The 16,811-nt window shown below is 37.2% G+C and overlaps 1 protein-coding gene across 4 annotated transcripts in view; it reads left to right on the top strand.

The window, feature by feature from the left end:
• The window catches only part of LINGO2 (leucine rich repeat and Ig domain containing 2), a 1,139,090-nt gene that overhangs the window by 764,755 nt on the left and 357,524 nt on the right, over positions 1–16,811 (top strand). For 3 of the 4 annotated variants that reach the window (XM_074330289.1, XM_019736291.2, XM_074330290.1), the window contains exon 5: positions 7,234–7,266. The exons of the other annotated variant lie outside the window; for it this stretch is intronic. The gene's annotated coding sequence lies outside the window, so the exon portion shown is untranslated. The remainder of the gene's footprint in view (positions 1–7,233; positions 7,267–16,811) is intronic. 4 annotated transcript variants of the gene reach the window in all.

Consider the following 16,811-nt stretch of genomic DNA (forward strand, 5'->3'; position numbering starts at 1 on the left):
ATAATGATTCTCATCCAATGCACCATGTTATCTTTAGTTCATCACTCAGTTGTTTGTTATTGTTGTCCCATCCAGTTCTATCCCCTTTATGTCATCTATCCATGCATGTACTCGTTCACTCATTCTAAGATGTTTATTGACTGCTTACATGTGTCGGTTACTGTACCAGGCACTGGAGACCCCATAGTGAGAAAAAGGGACCCATCCCTTTGGCATAGTCTGTCTTGACACCAGGCCACACAATGCACCATGTGATTCCTAAACAGTCAACACAAATTTCACATTTTGTACTGTCCCATATAATATCTAGGCTCTTCCTCACTTGTCCAAGATAATATCATTGTGTTCCTGGTTTCCATATGTTCCCTGGCAGTTGGTTCTGACCCATATGTGATTCCATTCCTTCTCATTTGTCTTTCCTTTTAAGCCTTGTCTTTCCAAATATTCCTTTTGGTTCCCCTTCAGGGACGCTCGCTTGGATTCCCCCTATCAGCTCTCCTTGATTGAACTACCTCCCGTTGTACAAGCTTTCTATCCTAGCTTGCCTCTTGATTCTTAACTGGTAACTCAAGTCAAAGAAGACTATTACCCAGAAACAGGTAACCAGTTGGAGCTAGTAAAAATGTTACCCAGAAACAAATCACCGCTGAATTCCTCCTCCAGTGCTTTTTAACCCATACCACTGTGCTTCTCCGAAGTGGTGGAAATGCATGATTTCATAGTTAACCCAGGCCACCCTAGCCAGCCCTGTCAATAGGATCCCACCGAACAAACCTGAAACAAATCTGCCGTACCCTCTTGCAATTACCTATCTCAGTAATTCCTATAACTGTCTTCTCTTCTCCAAACCATTACTCTGGCTCCATGCTAACACCAGTTCCTTCGAAATTTCCCTACAAATTATGACATTGCCCAACCCCTCTCTGTTATATAAATTAAAACATTCTTTAATATTCTTTAAAAATACATCAAAGTAAAATTCTTACATCGTTTTCCACTCTGATAAGATTAGTACTGAAGAGAAACGTGTTTTAAAGTTAATCCCATGCCATATATATAAGTCTCTGTTTTTCAGTCTACTTTTTGGTACTACATACCATTGTGATGTTAAAGGTAGTATGCCATGTTACAGTCACTTGGCTGCACCAGTTCTGGGTGTCATGGGCAAAAATTGACTCTTTTACCTGAATACAAGGATAGTACTCCCTAGACACTGGTGAGCCATTTACTGATGCCAGATGCACTGGCGTTATCAGTCAAGGTAAGCGCCTTGTGACTAAGTTGTGTATATCTTTGTATCTTTCACAACCCCACTTTAATGATGAATAAACTGATATAAATCTATGTTGTGCTCTTTCTGAAGTTTATAGGTTTACATGTTAATGACTCTGCTTAAGGATAATAAATGACCCCCCGAATACATTTAGAAAGCCCAACTGTACAATTTTGCCAGTAGGTGAACAATGGTCTAGTAAAGGTGTTTCTGGAGGTCGGGAAGAAGCTTTGACTTAAAGGTTATTGAGTAGATTATACTTTGCAAAACCTACTACTTCTTGGTGGAAGGTCCCATCAATTAGCTTCATGTTTCATTTGACTTATTTCCTATACTCCTTGCTTTGCTTTATTGACCCACACCTCCACACAGAATGTATACTGCATCTTCTGTGGGGAGGTTCCTACTCCAGTTTCCACAAGCTGAAACCTTTCACATTCCTCTGATGTTTGATAATTTCTTAAAAAAAGAAACAAAAACAAAACTAAAACCTCGCTCCTCAAATCTTGTAAATACCCTTTTGTCCACTAACTGAAGACAAAAGATAGAATTGAAGCGAGGAGGCTCTTCCATAATGTGTAGCAACCATTTTTCTGCCTTACTGTGACCAGGTTAGATAGGTTTCTTGGAATTTTCTTGTCTCGGTTTCCTGTCAGAGGAATTTTATCTAACACCTGTGTTTATTTGTCAGATTAAGCCCTTAATGGACTATAGGGGTGGGATAACATGAATAAATCAATGGTGCCACATACATTTAAATAAAACAGTATAATGATTGATCCAGAGTTAAGAGTTGATAAATGAAATAAAGGAACTGGTGATGCAGAATCTCTTATAGAACAGCATGAAGTGGTACAATGATTTCCAGACAAGAGACAACAGAGAGAAGGTGACCACGGAGTTGCACTGTTCACTGCTTATAAAATCCTAACTGCATTCTCTCAAAATTGCATAGAATTAGGTAACTTCTAAGTTCTGATGTTATAGACTGCCTGAAGTAATATTTTACTGGACCATAAATTGTTCTGACTACATTTCATGCCTGATAAAATCCTTACATTTATGGTAGAAAATGTAAGTCCTTGTTCCGTAACTAATCTTTTAAGTTTTCTGAAACAGAAAAGTCTTGCATTTGTTTCCTAGAAAATGTCGTGATTCAAAGAATCATTTTGCTCATTGAAAACAGGCTAGCATAATTAGGAATTTTGGTCAAATTAACTTTGAAATTAGTCTTGAGATATATTTTATAGTATATATAGATGCATACACAGAAGATGCCAAAAAAAGTCTACACATTTTAGCAAAGGAAAAAACTGTATTAATTGTAATACTCAATATATACCATTAACAAAAGATGAATACAAGTCACGTTTGACTTCTGCAATGACAAGAGGTGCTCAAAGTGGTTACCATCAGGGTCCAGATACTTCTGATTACGGTGAACTACTGCTTGAGCAACATTGATGAAAGTGTCCCGTTGTATACATTTTTTGGCACCCTCAGTATATATATAAATATATATATTCCTATATATATGAATTTATCTCAGTCTGGATTTCAAGAGGTATAAATACACTAGGTTAATGTGGTTTAATCCTCCAATGGCAGTATAATTGCGGCTATTGTATAACACTGAAGAATGTTTTCTGACCTATAGGTTTAAACATACCATTATTGATTATTACTGCCTAAAAATCATATGTTGGAAATTAGAATAAAATGTTCTTAATGGGAGATAGGAAGATATAATGGATGTGGTATGGACTCAAAGTCAGTCATATCTGTGTTGAATTCTCCACTTCATGTCTTCTGAATTTGGTAATCTTGCTTTAGGCCAATTTTTTGGTGAGAAATAGACTCTGAGATGGAGGTTTTTGTGCGGGAAGTTTGTTGAGGAGTGGCTTGGGATCAGTATTCTCATAGACGTCTGAAATCTAGAAAAGAGTGCCTGGCCTTTGTACTCCCACATTTATCAGCCGTTAGATGTGAGCTGGCTGTGGGAGGGTGAATAATCTTGGTTAAGGCAGTTCTCTGGTGGAAGGAGGAAAATTCCCAGAGGAGTCAGCTGTGAACCATTAGAAGCCAATACTTTAGGCAGCTGGAGGAATGAGTGCCTTGTCCTAAAGAGGATCTGGGTAATGTCCCACAGCATCTAGCATCTCCACTCCTTGTGACACTTGTTTCTTCTTGTTTCATATAATAAGTTTATTCCATCTGGGAGCTGCTTCTTCAGGATTCTAGTAAGTCGCCTTTCTTGACCTTTAAGAATTAGATTAATGGAAATACAGCCCCTGCCAGTGCAGCTAGTCTCAATGCCACAACTGATACCTACCGTTCTCTATCGTCTTCTCTCTCTACTACCCATTCTAGAATTCCCAGATCCTCAGCTGGCATCTCTACTGATCTATGCAGCTTACCTTGTGGGGTGGCACAGATCATTACTGAGGGGTCTGAAATCCTCTTCACCATTTGCTTCTTAGGCCAGGGCTACTGCACTTGACCCTTTATCATCAAAAATAGACTAAGAAATTCCCTATAACTCGCCTGAATAATGGAAATTCTTCCTGCCCCCACTGTTTGACAGCAGCCCTTCCTCCTGGTGATAATTCAATTACTCCTGGCAGTAGGGGACCCTTCTCCTTGCACCAGTCTCCTGGCACAAGGAGCCCACAATGACTGGATGTAAGGCACATCTTAAAGTTTAATAAGCTTCCTTTTGTGTTCCTTCATGGAAGCATTCTCCCTCTGAAGACCAGGATCTCTGGATGCACAGAGCCTAAATTTGTGGGAACCAAAAGCACAAATTCTTCTCTTAGATGCTAAGTTCAGCCATTCCCACTTCCTCCCCTTAGTTTCTAGACCTGTGTATTCTATCTACTGGGAATGTAGTACTGAAGAATGGTCATTGATTTAGAGTGTTTACCACATACCCAGGTGGCACCCCATCATGGCAGGGTATCATCTCCAAGTTGTCACTTCAGTCTGTTTCATCAGTCTATCAGGCCAGCAGCTTTTGGGTCATGCAGTCGGTTTCAGGATGAGTGGGTCCCATAGCATGCACCCACTGCTGAAGTCCAAAGTATTCCCAGGTCTGAGGTGATATATTGATAAACTCAAGCACTCTGTAAGCCCTCAGATCATGGTGCTGAATAAGGCCTGCAGGCAGGTAAGCAAATCCTTATATGGAATTTGTTCCAGTTATAAGCAAAATGAATCACTGCTTCTTGTAAGGTGGAATAAGTCTAGTGTCACAGTCAGCTTTCCATCACGTGGCTGGTTTATTTCCCCAAGAAGTAGTTCTGACTCTATGGCTTACCACTGGTCTCTGTTGCTATCAGGTCAGACAGCTCATCACCATTCCACATGTGGGTAAACAGAAATATATATTGTGTAGCCTAATGAGATATACGGGTTCCATGTAAGAAACGAAGGGGAGGTTATTCTCAAGCTTAAGAAAGAAAAGTAGGGGAAGAATGGAACTTCTTGGGCAGGGTATTAGAAATATAATGATGCTCACTAATTTATATATTTTTGTTCTTCCTTGTTTAATTTCCACTTTTGTTTTCCCTAGTTACTGAGTTTTATTTTTTTAAATTGAAAACAAATTTTAAAAATCTTAGTTTCTTTTTGATCAAGACTGGTCAATTTGCCAACTTAGCAGAACTAGAAAGACACAGGCCAATTTGGAAAAAATGGGTAAATAAATTACTTCTGTGAGACTCATTTATAAAATTGAAGTGAAAATACCTATCTTTCAGAGCTATGGGAGTTTTAAAAAGAAGTCTATAAAGTATTTGTACATGGTAGATGCTCAATCATGGCTTCTTAATATTGAAAAAATCCTAAATACTGCTGAGCTAAGGAGGAAAGGACAGGGTTTCCATCCTTGCTTGGGTTGTAGAGATCTAGCAAAGTGAAAGTACGTCAGGCAGAAGAGATGCCTTCCCATCCTACCTAGGGGCTCACCTAATAAGATGTTTCAGTGATTGACCTTGGATTTTATTTGGTTGTTGTTTGGTTTCTTTTTAAAATAGTATAGTTTTTGTGTTTATTTTTGGGTGTTCTTGATTATTTCCTTCACACTTTTAAAAATTTGTTTTCTGTCTATTGAAATAGGAAGGAAGGAAGGAAAGAAGGAAGGAAGGAAGGAAGGAAGGAAGGAAGGAAGGAAGGAAGGAAGGAAGGAAGGAAAGAGAGAAGGAAGGAAGGAAGGAACAAAGGGGGAAAAAGCATATTGTTATAAACATTTCACACATCAAGTATTCATTTATCATGGATGAAATGTTCCTTTCTTACCCTATAACTAGAAGATAACTACTCTAAGTATTTGGTATCTATTCTCCTAGACATTTATCTGTGCAAAACCAGCTATTACATTTATATAAAAATGCATATATTTTAACAAAAGCAGGATCATATTATGCATACTGTTTTAAAACATGATGTTTTAACTGAATGGTGTTTCATGGGTATTTTTCTAGGACACATGTAATGAACCCATGATTTTTAGTAACTTTAGTATACTATTGTATTCTAGTGTACCATAAAGTATTTGGTGAACATTTGAGCTGCTTGTGTAGGTCTTCACTATGTAAAACAATGCCCCAATGAATACTTTTCTAGCTTAAAATCTAGAAGTTCAGAGAGCATGGCAATTTTAATCTTAATGAATAATGCCAAATTGCCTTCTACAATGATGGCATCAAATTTCACTTAGAACAGAGGTTTTATTTCATTCTCAAGGATAATGGTAGGAATTCCATTACAGGAATAAGGGTCACAGCCAAGTGTCTATCTGCCAGGGATCAGACCACACAGTGTTTTTTTAGGGATTGAAAAAACACTGGTTTTGGAAAAGAGAGTGTATGATTTAATCGATTCACAAAAAGTGCACTGGTGGCAGTGAGTTGAAATGGAGGATTTGACAATGAGCTCATAAATATATTTTCAAGCTTGACAGACCTGTGTTTAAACCTTGACTCTACTATTTACTAGCTTTGTGATATTAGGTAAATTACTCCCTTTGAGTCTTATAAAATTAGGATAATATTGTTTACTTTATGGGGTTAGTATGTAGGTTAACTGAGAAACACATATAATTCATATACCTGTACATAACATATACGCATGTCACATCCATGTCAGCCTGATTGTGTCACGCCTGCCACGTAGCAAATATTAGCTATCATTATTACGCCTTTCCACAACATGTATCAGAGATCCCAACAGGATGTTGTATTTCAGTATTTTCCTCTGACCTCCTCATTCCTCACACAGAACAATGACTAGAAAACATTGCTTGGGTAAATAATGCATTATCGTAATTACAATTTCCCTGAGAAAAGTGGCTTGCAGTTTGAATATTCAGCATCCTAATTACAATTTCCATAAGGAATGTAGAACAGTTATTATAAACAACACAATAATCACTGGGTCCATAAGGGACAACAGACTATTGGGGGAGCAAGGAGGAAGAAGAAGCAAAAGCCTGTGTTCTAATCAGCATTCAAGAGTAGAAATACGGAACCTGAGAATAAATTATAATAGCCTCTTAAAATACCCTTCTCAGAATTTATTGAAAAATCTTAGCATGATGGCAAATTTCCATGGGTTTATTAAGTGCTGCCTATATAATTTTTCCTTAGATATAATTTAGTTTTATCATTGTTATTAAACAGTACATCTGTACCTCCACTCATTGCCATCCATAATCGCTGCGTCCCCAAGAATTTTAAAAAGCAAACCATCACAAGATACAAAAGAACAAAATATTTAAAATACACTTTAGAAGGAGACGTTTTATCAGGGTATGTCTCCCTCCACAGTTAAATGTGCCTCCTTTGTCAAGGAAAAATGGGTAAAAGATTTTTTTATAACTTGTTCTTTTAATTGTGTTGCCTTAATTGGCTGTCACTTAAATTTTCTTTTTTATTTTTTCTGTCTTTTAAATTTTTCTTTAGGTGAGATGAGCAAAACAGAATTCAACTTTCAAGGTTGGTACTTTTCATGATGTTTTAAAACTTCTCAATATGAAACAGAGTATGAAAGAAGCAAAATATGCCCATAGCTTTTCACAGATAGTGATTAGAGGACATTATGTTTTTATTTTCCTCACTCATGGATAGAAAACTACAACATAATGCAGTATAGCATTCGAATGTAATACCTGATTCAATCCTTGGCAAAATTGTAAAGTTGGAAATATTCACTAGTTTTCCATTCTATTCACCCATCCATTCAGCATTTCACCCATCCAGTCATTATTCTATCCATCCACCATCCGTATTTTTTTGGAGGGGGTGAATACTTATTATATACATATTTTGTGCAAATCCCTGTCATCTTATTTTTCTCTATTCAATCCTTTTTTGACTGACCTTCACAGACCCCTAATCCCACACCTGTTTCTAACCCTTCTTACTATCTCTGACAATAAACCTTTACCTAATATCACAAGTCTTTAACTTGCCATGTCTGATAAATGAGCCATGTTTCTACAACATTGCTCAGCTAATTAATATGTCTTCAGATATGTCTACTCCCAAATAATTGAGGCAAAGAGGAAATCATCATTGTGATAATAAGGAAAGGACTCCTCTCTATATAATAATGAACCATGTCATGTCTTTCACTATCATGTGATATATATTACTATATATAGATTCCTATCTCATAGTTTAGTAGTATAGCTATATATAGTGATGTATGATATCAGTTGTCCTTCTTCAAAATTCTAGTATACAGGTCTTCTTTCCCTGTGCCTTTTAAGCAATCTGAAGACTGTCCAACCAAGAACAGGTTCGTTACTACACAAATTTTAAAACAAGTATTTCAGACACACATGAAATGGTACTTTGTAAGAATGTCAGTGGTAGACTGAAGCAAACTTCATGGAGGCATAAACTGATTTTTTTTTTTTTTTTGCTGAGCAAGGATTAGTAAATGAAAATTAAGAGCAGAGTATTCCTTATACTAACTTAAGGTGGATAAATATTGTTTTAATTTGGGGGGCTGTTTTGATGTTTTAATAAACATTAGCATACTCCTTTTAAAAAGGTTTTCTTAATTTTCTTATTGTCTTTGATGTCCCCCAATGCATTTTTAAAAAATAATAAAGTCTTGAGATTCTCAAGAGGAAATTCTACTCCCAGAGGTGTTTTCAGAAACATCATTGTCAGAATTGGGAAGGGACTCTGATATCTGTCTGCCAATCTAGTTTGATTTAACTAATCTAATCTAAACTAGTCCACATGATCTTAGCCATCAATCTGTTTAGTCATATTGGGAAGCAGTGAGTAGTGGTTGTGCAGTTGGGCTGTAGAATCAGAATGATGGAGTTTGAACTTCTTTACCCAACTACTCATTAACAGCTCATCCACATCTCCAATCCTTGATTTCCTCAGTTGTAAAAGGAGAGAAATAAGAGGACTTGCCTCATAAATTGTTGGGGAGGGGAATGACGTAATGTATTTACAAATCACTTTGGTATATTATAGGAATGAAATGATAGTTGCCATTATTATTACTTTGATATTATTACTATTATTGTAAAGCGTTTTTATTAGAGGCAGGCAACATCTGTTCTCTAAAATATACTCGTGGACTTGATCTTTAAAATTTCACCATCAGAGATATATTTATTACATAATAAGATGTTGTTCTATGTGAAAATATATATAACCTTTATCTATCAAATTGCCTATCAAATTGTGACATCTTATTATAGCAAATTGCATCTACTTTTTTTCTAAATATAAGATTTTGGTTACTATCACCACAGTGAGAGAAATAAGGAATGTGACTGATTGCTGAGGGAAAGAGAAGGGAATCCTTAGTAGCAAGAAGGGAGTGTAGTGTACAGAGAGGTTTGGTGCCAACTTTCAAATCTTTGTCAGACAGACTAACATTGTCTGTCTCTTTGTGTGCAGAGAGCCACTTCATTCATGGTGAGGTGAGGCCTGACAGATTGAGGAGAGGCTGCAGATTAGCGAGAGAGAGGAAACCTTAATGAAAAGTTGAAATTCATTCCTCCATGTCAATAAAAGTGACAGGAAATCTGAAGGGCAGAGCAGAAATGCAATGTAAAGGGTGGAACTAGAGCTCCTTCTTTTTGGTGAGCTCTGTAGAGCGTTGTGTGTATGTATTGTCCATGTGTATCAGAATAGATGAGGAAAGCCAGTCGTCCCTCCATTGAGACGAACCAGTGACTTCAGACCAGGAAACCAATATTCAAAGGCCATCCAGCAGCAGACTCTTGGTGCTGGAGCTCAGTATGAGCCCATAGGCAAGGGCTCTGAGTGAAAAGATCCCATTTTGTTCGCTATCTCTGAGTGAAGCCACCAATATTCCAAAGCCCACTAGATTGATAGCATAATGAAGGGAAATATTCAAGCTTTACATGCAAGCCCTGGACTTATTTTACATGTGCTCTGGTAAGTATGTAAACATGTCAAACTTAGAACTTCTATAGGGAAAGAACCCTCTGGGATCCAATGAAGAAAACGACACTTTTAACTTGATATCATAAAAATTGTGTGTGGGGGGGCAGCCTGTTGGCTCAGTCCGTTAGAGTGCGGTGCTCTAAACCACAAGATTGCTGGTTCGATCTTGGGAGCTGCACCCTCCCCAACTAGATTGGAACAACTACTTGACTTGGAGCTGATGGGTGCTGAAAAACACACTTAAATAATTTTTTTCTAAAAGTTAAAAAAAAAAAAAGGTTAAAGAAAATGTGTGTGTGTGTGTGTGTGTGTGTGTGTGTGTGTACTCTATGCAGATGTCTGATGGCTTGTATTAGCCACTGTAGGTATAATCATGCTCTTTCTTGAGTGGGAATCAGTTATAGATTTTTATACCTAAAAAATATTTAAACTATTATCCATTTAGGGTTTTATCTTCAAATAATGAAATTCAAGCCCACAGAGGTTAATCAAACTGTCCTACACCGTGGAGTTCACTAGTCACCAAATGGAGACCACAACCACATAGTTTAACTCCCTCCTTGCCATGGGCCACCTTAGATTGCTTGGTGAAGAAGATAGGAAGGTCTTTTATTGGGATGGCAACTATTTCTGAAACACTGCATTCTATATTATCCTATTGTCTGAAATTGGTATTCATCTCTTCTGTTGCTCAGCACTTCTTAAATTGTCTTACTTTCTAGACTATACAAGGTGTGATCAAAACATATTGTGAATGCATAAATGAAAAAAAAATATTACAGTGAAAGACACATTCCCATTAATTCCCCTCAAAATACTCCCCATCACTTCAAACACACTTATTCCATCATTCTTGCCACTTTCTGAAGCAGTTCTGGAAGTTCTCTTTCATGAATGTCTTTAGTTGCCCTGTCATGGTTGCCTTGAAGTCTTGAATCGATACAAAATGTTTACCTTTTGATTTTGGGGAAGAGCCAGAAGTTGCACGGTGCCAGATCCAGTGAATAAGGTTCATGAGGACACACCATAATATTTTTATTTGACAGAAATTGCTGTACCTGAAGTGATGTGTGACACACATGCTTTCTGTTGTGCTCATAAGTTCAGTGAATGCTGCTGCCAAGTGCCATCCAAGAGAAAGATAGGAATCTTCAATACGGGAAACAGTGCGTCGAACCTTAGTAACACTGCGTGACAAGTTTCAGCTTGTTTGGTGCAGTCAGTCGGGTGTGAGCTACGGTTGAGAGAAGGTGTGTTTTAAAGTGTGCCATAAATCATCCTCCATCATGACAATGCTTCATGTCACACATTCCTTCTGGTATGGCAATTTCTGTCAATAAAAACATGACAGTGTGTCCCCATTCACCTTATTCATCACATTTGGCACCATGAGACTTCTGGATCTTCCTCAAAGTTCAAATGACCATGCAAGGTTTACGTTTTGAATCTATTCAGGACATCAAGGCAAGCACGACAGGGCAACTAAAGACACTCATGAAAGAGGACTTCCAGAACTGCTTCAGAAAGTGACAAGAACGATGGGACAAGTGTGTTCAAAGCGAGGAGGGGTATTTTGAGGGGCATTAATGGCAATGTATCTTTTACTGTAATATATATATATATATATATATATATATATATTTTAATTTAAATGTTCACCATATTGTTTGATCACACCTCGTATCATGAGTTCCATAAGGGTAGAGCTCATGGCTAGTAGTTGTTTCTATTTTTACTACATTTATAAGGTTCCAAATAAATATGGTGCAGTTTATTTAGATTCTAAACCTTGTGAAGAACACTGAACCCCTACTTCTCTTTCAGCTTATTGAGTTCCATTGGCATTATTTGTGAGAAGACCCAGAAATCACCCCAGGTGACCAGAAAGCAAACAAATGAATTTGGGTTGGGGTTGATGGTTTTGTTTTTTATTGTTTGTCAACTTTTCCATAAGATTGGAGAAATAATATATCAAAAATGAACTCATTGAAATAGTGTATGCTTGCTTATGTGTATATTTTAGGATGTAAGGGAGGTGGAGGTGGTCAAAAAGAAATATTTAAAGAATTTCATTAGCTGTGATTACTTGGACTCCATGTTTTACAAGCTAAACCATTAGAGGGACTGGTGAGGATAGAGAATGCCTATTGAAAATATGAATATATCTTTGGGCAGATAGAAAGGAGGGCCCAACGGCTAAATATTAGAATGAATGGACTCATTTTTTAAAAAATACAAAACAAAGGTTACAAATAAGAAAACTAATTTTCTTTTTATTACAGATTCTAAATCTAATTTCCTTTTGCCCTTCCTGTGTATTTGAAAATAGGGTGTAGCTCTTATTTCCATGTCAGAGCTGTTTAATATTTTCACACTGAGAGAATTGGGTTTAGATTTGAGCACCACAAATTTAGAAGCCTATGAATAACCAATTTTTCCCTGCTTCTGTATAGAGTATCATTCAAAGTAGCACAGATTAGAAGATTATTAATTAAAGAGAAATTCCAATATTCATTCACTTAACTCTTTCAAAGATCATTTTGACACATTCTCTAGGTTTTCCAGTGAGAAAAAATAAAAACTAAGGCAGATTTTGAAAATGTTAGTAAATATAGATAGATAGATAGATAGATAGATAGATAGATAGATAGATAGATGATCAGTATATGTATATGCAAATACATGTACAGCATAAGGATGGTGATAGATTCGAAGTTATGCTATCAGTAGAAGAGTTAGGCAGGAACAGCATGCATAGCAGACAGAACAATGCATTCACTCTAAATGAATCATGCGATGAGGCAGCTGATTATCATTAGCATATTATTACTATACAATTATAATATTACCTGGCTTTTAAAACTATGAACCTATATTACCTTGACAAAAATAAAAGCTAAATTTAAATGTATTTTTTAATATAAACAATTTTGTAATTTACTCTAGCTTTAAATTCTCGCCTTGCCACTTACCTTGGGAAAATCATTTACTCTTTTATTGCTTTTCTTTCTGGTTTGTTTGCTTATTTATTGGGCTTTGTTTTGATTTTCTTCATAAAAGAGCTGTTTTAGGTGAATGATCCCAGCTTAATGTCTGACACAAAGCAGTGAGTCCTCCAACATTCATTTCCATTTCCCTCTTCACGGAGCTGAGAAATGTGTTAGCTGTTTTCAAATATTGGAAGGAGCCTCATGTGGAAGAGCCTATGGTTCCAAGTGACAACAGAAGCCAGAAGGGTCAAGGAAACATATCCAGCTCAATATAAGGAGGCACTTTTTTGTAAAACATAGCTGTCCCAAGGCACAGGTAGCTTGTGAGTTCCTCCACGGTAGTCGCTCAAACATAAGCTGAGGTTCATGTAACAGGGTTGAAATATAGAGGAGATGCTAATACGGGCAGGTGATGTTCCAGGGTTTTCTCTCCTATAGACTGGATGATGCTATGTTCTGTGTCTACTCCAAAAATGCAAAGACCATCAGGGAAGCAGGCTATAGTTATTAGTGTAGTAGCTAGAGATTATAAAATATGGCTTTAAGCTGTAAGAAAAATGTGAAAGTAGAATTATAATAATCTGAGCCAAATTCTACCACAGATTTAACATTGTGAGAAAGTTCAAAGAATCCATAAGCAGTAAGGGTGAAGTTCTAACTTCTTGTTTGAAACCAGAGCAGCTCTACTGGGAAAAGATTGACTTGGGGCCCAGTTTTACTCCAGACTCCATGCTTTCCTGGTCACACACAAGTACACACTGACTTGTACATATCCTCTGCCCAGGAACACCCTCCCTTCCTCTCTGCCTTCTTCTTCTAAGGCCTCTGGAATAGTTGCACACCAGGTACATTTCACATAGGAAGAAGAAGAGGGAAGAAACAAAAAAAGGCACATGACAGGTGGGAACTTTGTACTTCCTAGCTCTTGTCCTTCTTCTTTAACTTTGAAAGGGAAGGTTAAGCCCCCACATAGGTGGAGAAACCCTACCCTAAACCACCCTTCACTTCTAAGGGCCTCATGTTCTCCCCTCCGTCCCCAACTTAGCTTTCTCCCAGGTCTCTTCACCGGCTACCTCTACAATCAACCCTCACCCAGGCCAGTGGGAGACCCCTTTTAGGACAGAAGTATGGCTTCAAGGTTTTGTTTCATGGGATGTTGTAGATTTTCCTTCTGGTAATGGCTGTTTTTGTTTAATTATACATCCTGTTTGAAGATAGAGACTGCCTCTGCAACCCAGATCCAGCTTTTGGCTTTTAGCCATATTTCTATTGGCCAACCAATACCTTGGCAATAAATTCCAGTTCATTAATTCCAATTAATTTTTTATGTTCACATCCAGCTGATATTTCCAATCTCCAGTCCTGATCTTCCCCCTACAAACCTCCCCTTTTCCAGCTACTCTAAGCATTTCACAGTCCCTCTGCTAAGAATGTCCCTACCCCTTCTCTCCTGTCTGGCACACACAGACTAGGTGCAACCAAATGTCCGCTTCTCTGTGAAATCTGCTCACACTGCCCTATTCAAAGTTAGGAATCCCTCTGTGTTCCCAGGACATCTGGCTCGCACTTCGATCATAACATTGAACATCTTGTGTTCTAATTTATGTCTTGGTGAGTTTATCTTCCCTACTTGTTTTCTCAAATAAAAACACCCTATTCTTTTTGGTATTCACCATACCTAGCATAGTGTGTGATTCATAGCAAGAACCCAATAAATGTTATTTGAATGAATAAAATAAATAATAAATGAATGAGATTATATACTATAGCATGTGCCATTTAAACAGCGGATCTAAAGGATTAGTTGTTAAACAGAGAAAGCTTCAGTAGGCATCTTGAACATCTGGACAATTGTAATGCAAAATATTTACTTAGGAGGCAAAAAAAGAGTCTCTTCCCATGGAAATATAAAATAATTTTTGTTCCAAGGAAAATTGCCTTGAAAATAAGATAACTGTCTACAGAACGAGAAACTAAGTTTATATCTTCAGGGACGTTCTCTTGTCTTTTTATATTATAAGAGTGAACAAGAGTTAAACCAAGCAGCCAGTGTGATGATGTTGCCAGACAGCTAATAAAAAAGAAGATTAGAGAGTTGTATAAAATGCCAGGTCTTGGCAGATTTCATGTCTTAGACATGAAACAGAGCAAAGTGACGTTGTTTTCTGAGGACCACCCAAAGTGCTTGATGGCAGCTTCAGCAGCATGATACCATTTTGACTGTGGTGTTCATCTTACCTTGTATCCTAGTTAGACAACAATCTAGAGAAAGAAGAAAGCAACAGCGGTAGAGGGTACTGAGAACAGAGAGACAACATCTGAAACAAAACCAAACACTTGCAAAAAGGAATGAAAACTTATTTGTAGTCAATCACTTACAACAAACACATCCTTTATTCTTGTGGATCTCACTAGATTATAACATCCAATCATGTAAAGCCTCTCCAAGAGCCATGTTCAGAGGGAGTCTGCATTTTATAGCTCATTTTATATTTCAGTCTCTCAAGGATCTTAGAATTAAGCAATTTAAGATGGAAAAGAAGTGAAGTGGGTAACTCTGCTCCTGGTGACTCATTGGACCACATGGGGTCACGGCCATCTTTATTTACCCAAAGAACAAACACAGAAAATACTTCACTGTTTTATACCTAATGAACATAATTACCTCAAATATTTCCTCTTTTGAGCTTTCTTAACCAAAAAGGCAACTTCAAAAATATCTCCTATTTGGGGATAAAGACAATGCTGGGAACACAGTGTGCCTATGGGCTACAGGAGAAGCACAAAGCAAGGAGACAGGCATAGGTCATATAACAGAGAAGGGTCTGGGTTTGGAAAGGAAGAAAATAAAAAGATTTCTTAGCACTTACTAAGTGCTGAGCATTGTGCTGATTTGCAAAGAATACACTATTGTATATCGTTATCCAATGTGAGTAATATTTCACAAAATTACCAGTGTATATTTCATGACATAGTATTGTAGATAGAATTGGTCTTATCTATAGGCATTTATATCTGTAGAAGTGTGTCCAGTTTATACCAAAGACACTCAAACAGCACATCCTATAATGTTGAACTTACTTTTAGGTCTTAAGTTTAGGAGCCAAATCCAGAAAACCAAATTATTTATAGGAGAAGTCGAGCTTACAAAAGGGTATGAAAACTCCCTAGCCTTTGATACATATACATAAAACGTCGCCTCATATTTCTCAGTCACATGCAAATTATTATATAATAAAATATTTAAAAGTGTTAATCTGCTTAAATCAACACAAAAATAATGTTACCCTCAACGGCATCTTATGAACATATACAGAGCAGAAGTGTCATAAATTGAAATAGAGACAATAATCGGAATTATTTTCATGTACAGTTGTCTGGAATAAAGGATTTTTTTTTTAATGACGATATCCATGTAGTCTTGTCCAACTAGCAAATTCTAATGAATCCGCTGGTTGGTGGAGATGATTAATTTCCGAGCTTGTTAAAGGACAAATAATAATAAAACCCTGGTGTTCCACCTTTTATAACTGGTGGTACTGAGTTTCTTCATGTTTCTAAAGAAACCTAAACCCCTGTTACTGTGGCTGTTGCCTGAAAGCTTTTTATTAGGAGCCAAAGATAAGTTAGAGATGTGTGCTGGATTGACTCAAACTGAATTACATCCCCACGGAGTTACACTGCCCCTTCCTGGTTAAAATTGCCGATTCAACCTGGTTTTCTGGTTTTCTCATATATTATTCCTCCTCTCCATTTTTTCACCTTTGCTTTAGTTCTGCTTCCCAAAGGATCGTTGCTTATGTGCCATGGTTATTTCACTTATTTATCTGAGAGTCAACAGAGCATAGGCTCTGGAGATGAGCCATCTGGGATTGAATCCTAGTTTTTCCATTTACTTTGTATGTCTGTGGACAAGTTGCTTAAAATCTCTAAACTTGAGTTTCCTTGTCCATAAAATGGGGAATACATCCTAAGAGCTTCATGAATATCACGTAGAGTGATCTGTTTCTCATGCTTGATGTGCATGATATACTAAATGGCATTATTATTATAATGGTATGATTATGCTGAGATAGGGGAAGAGGTATGTAAGTAGGTTCCAAACTC

The sequence above is a fragment of the Rhinolophus sinicus genome, linkage group LG04 (genome assembly GCF_036562045.2).
Source record: "Rhinolophus sinicus isolate RSC01 linkage group LG04, ASM3656204v1, whole genome shotgun sequence".
Classification (NCBI taxonomy): Eukaryota; Metazoa; Chordata; class Mammalia; order Chiroptera; family Rhinolophidae; genus Rhinolophus; species Rhinolophus sinicus.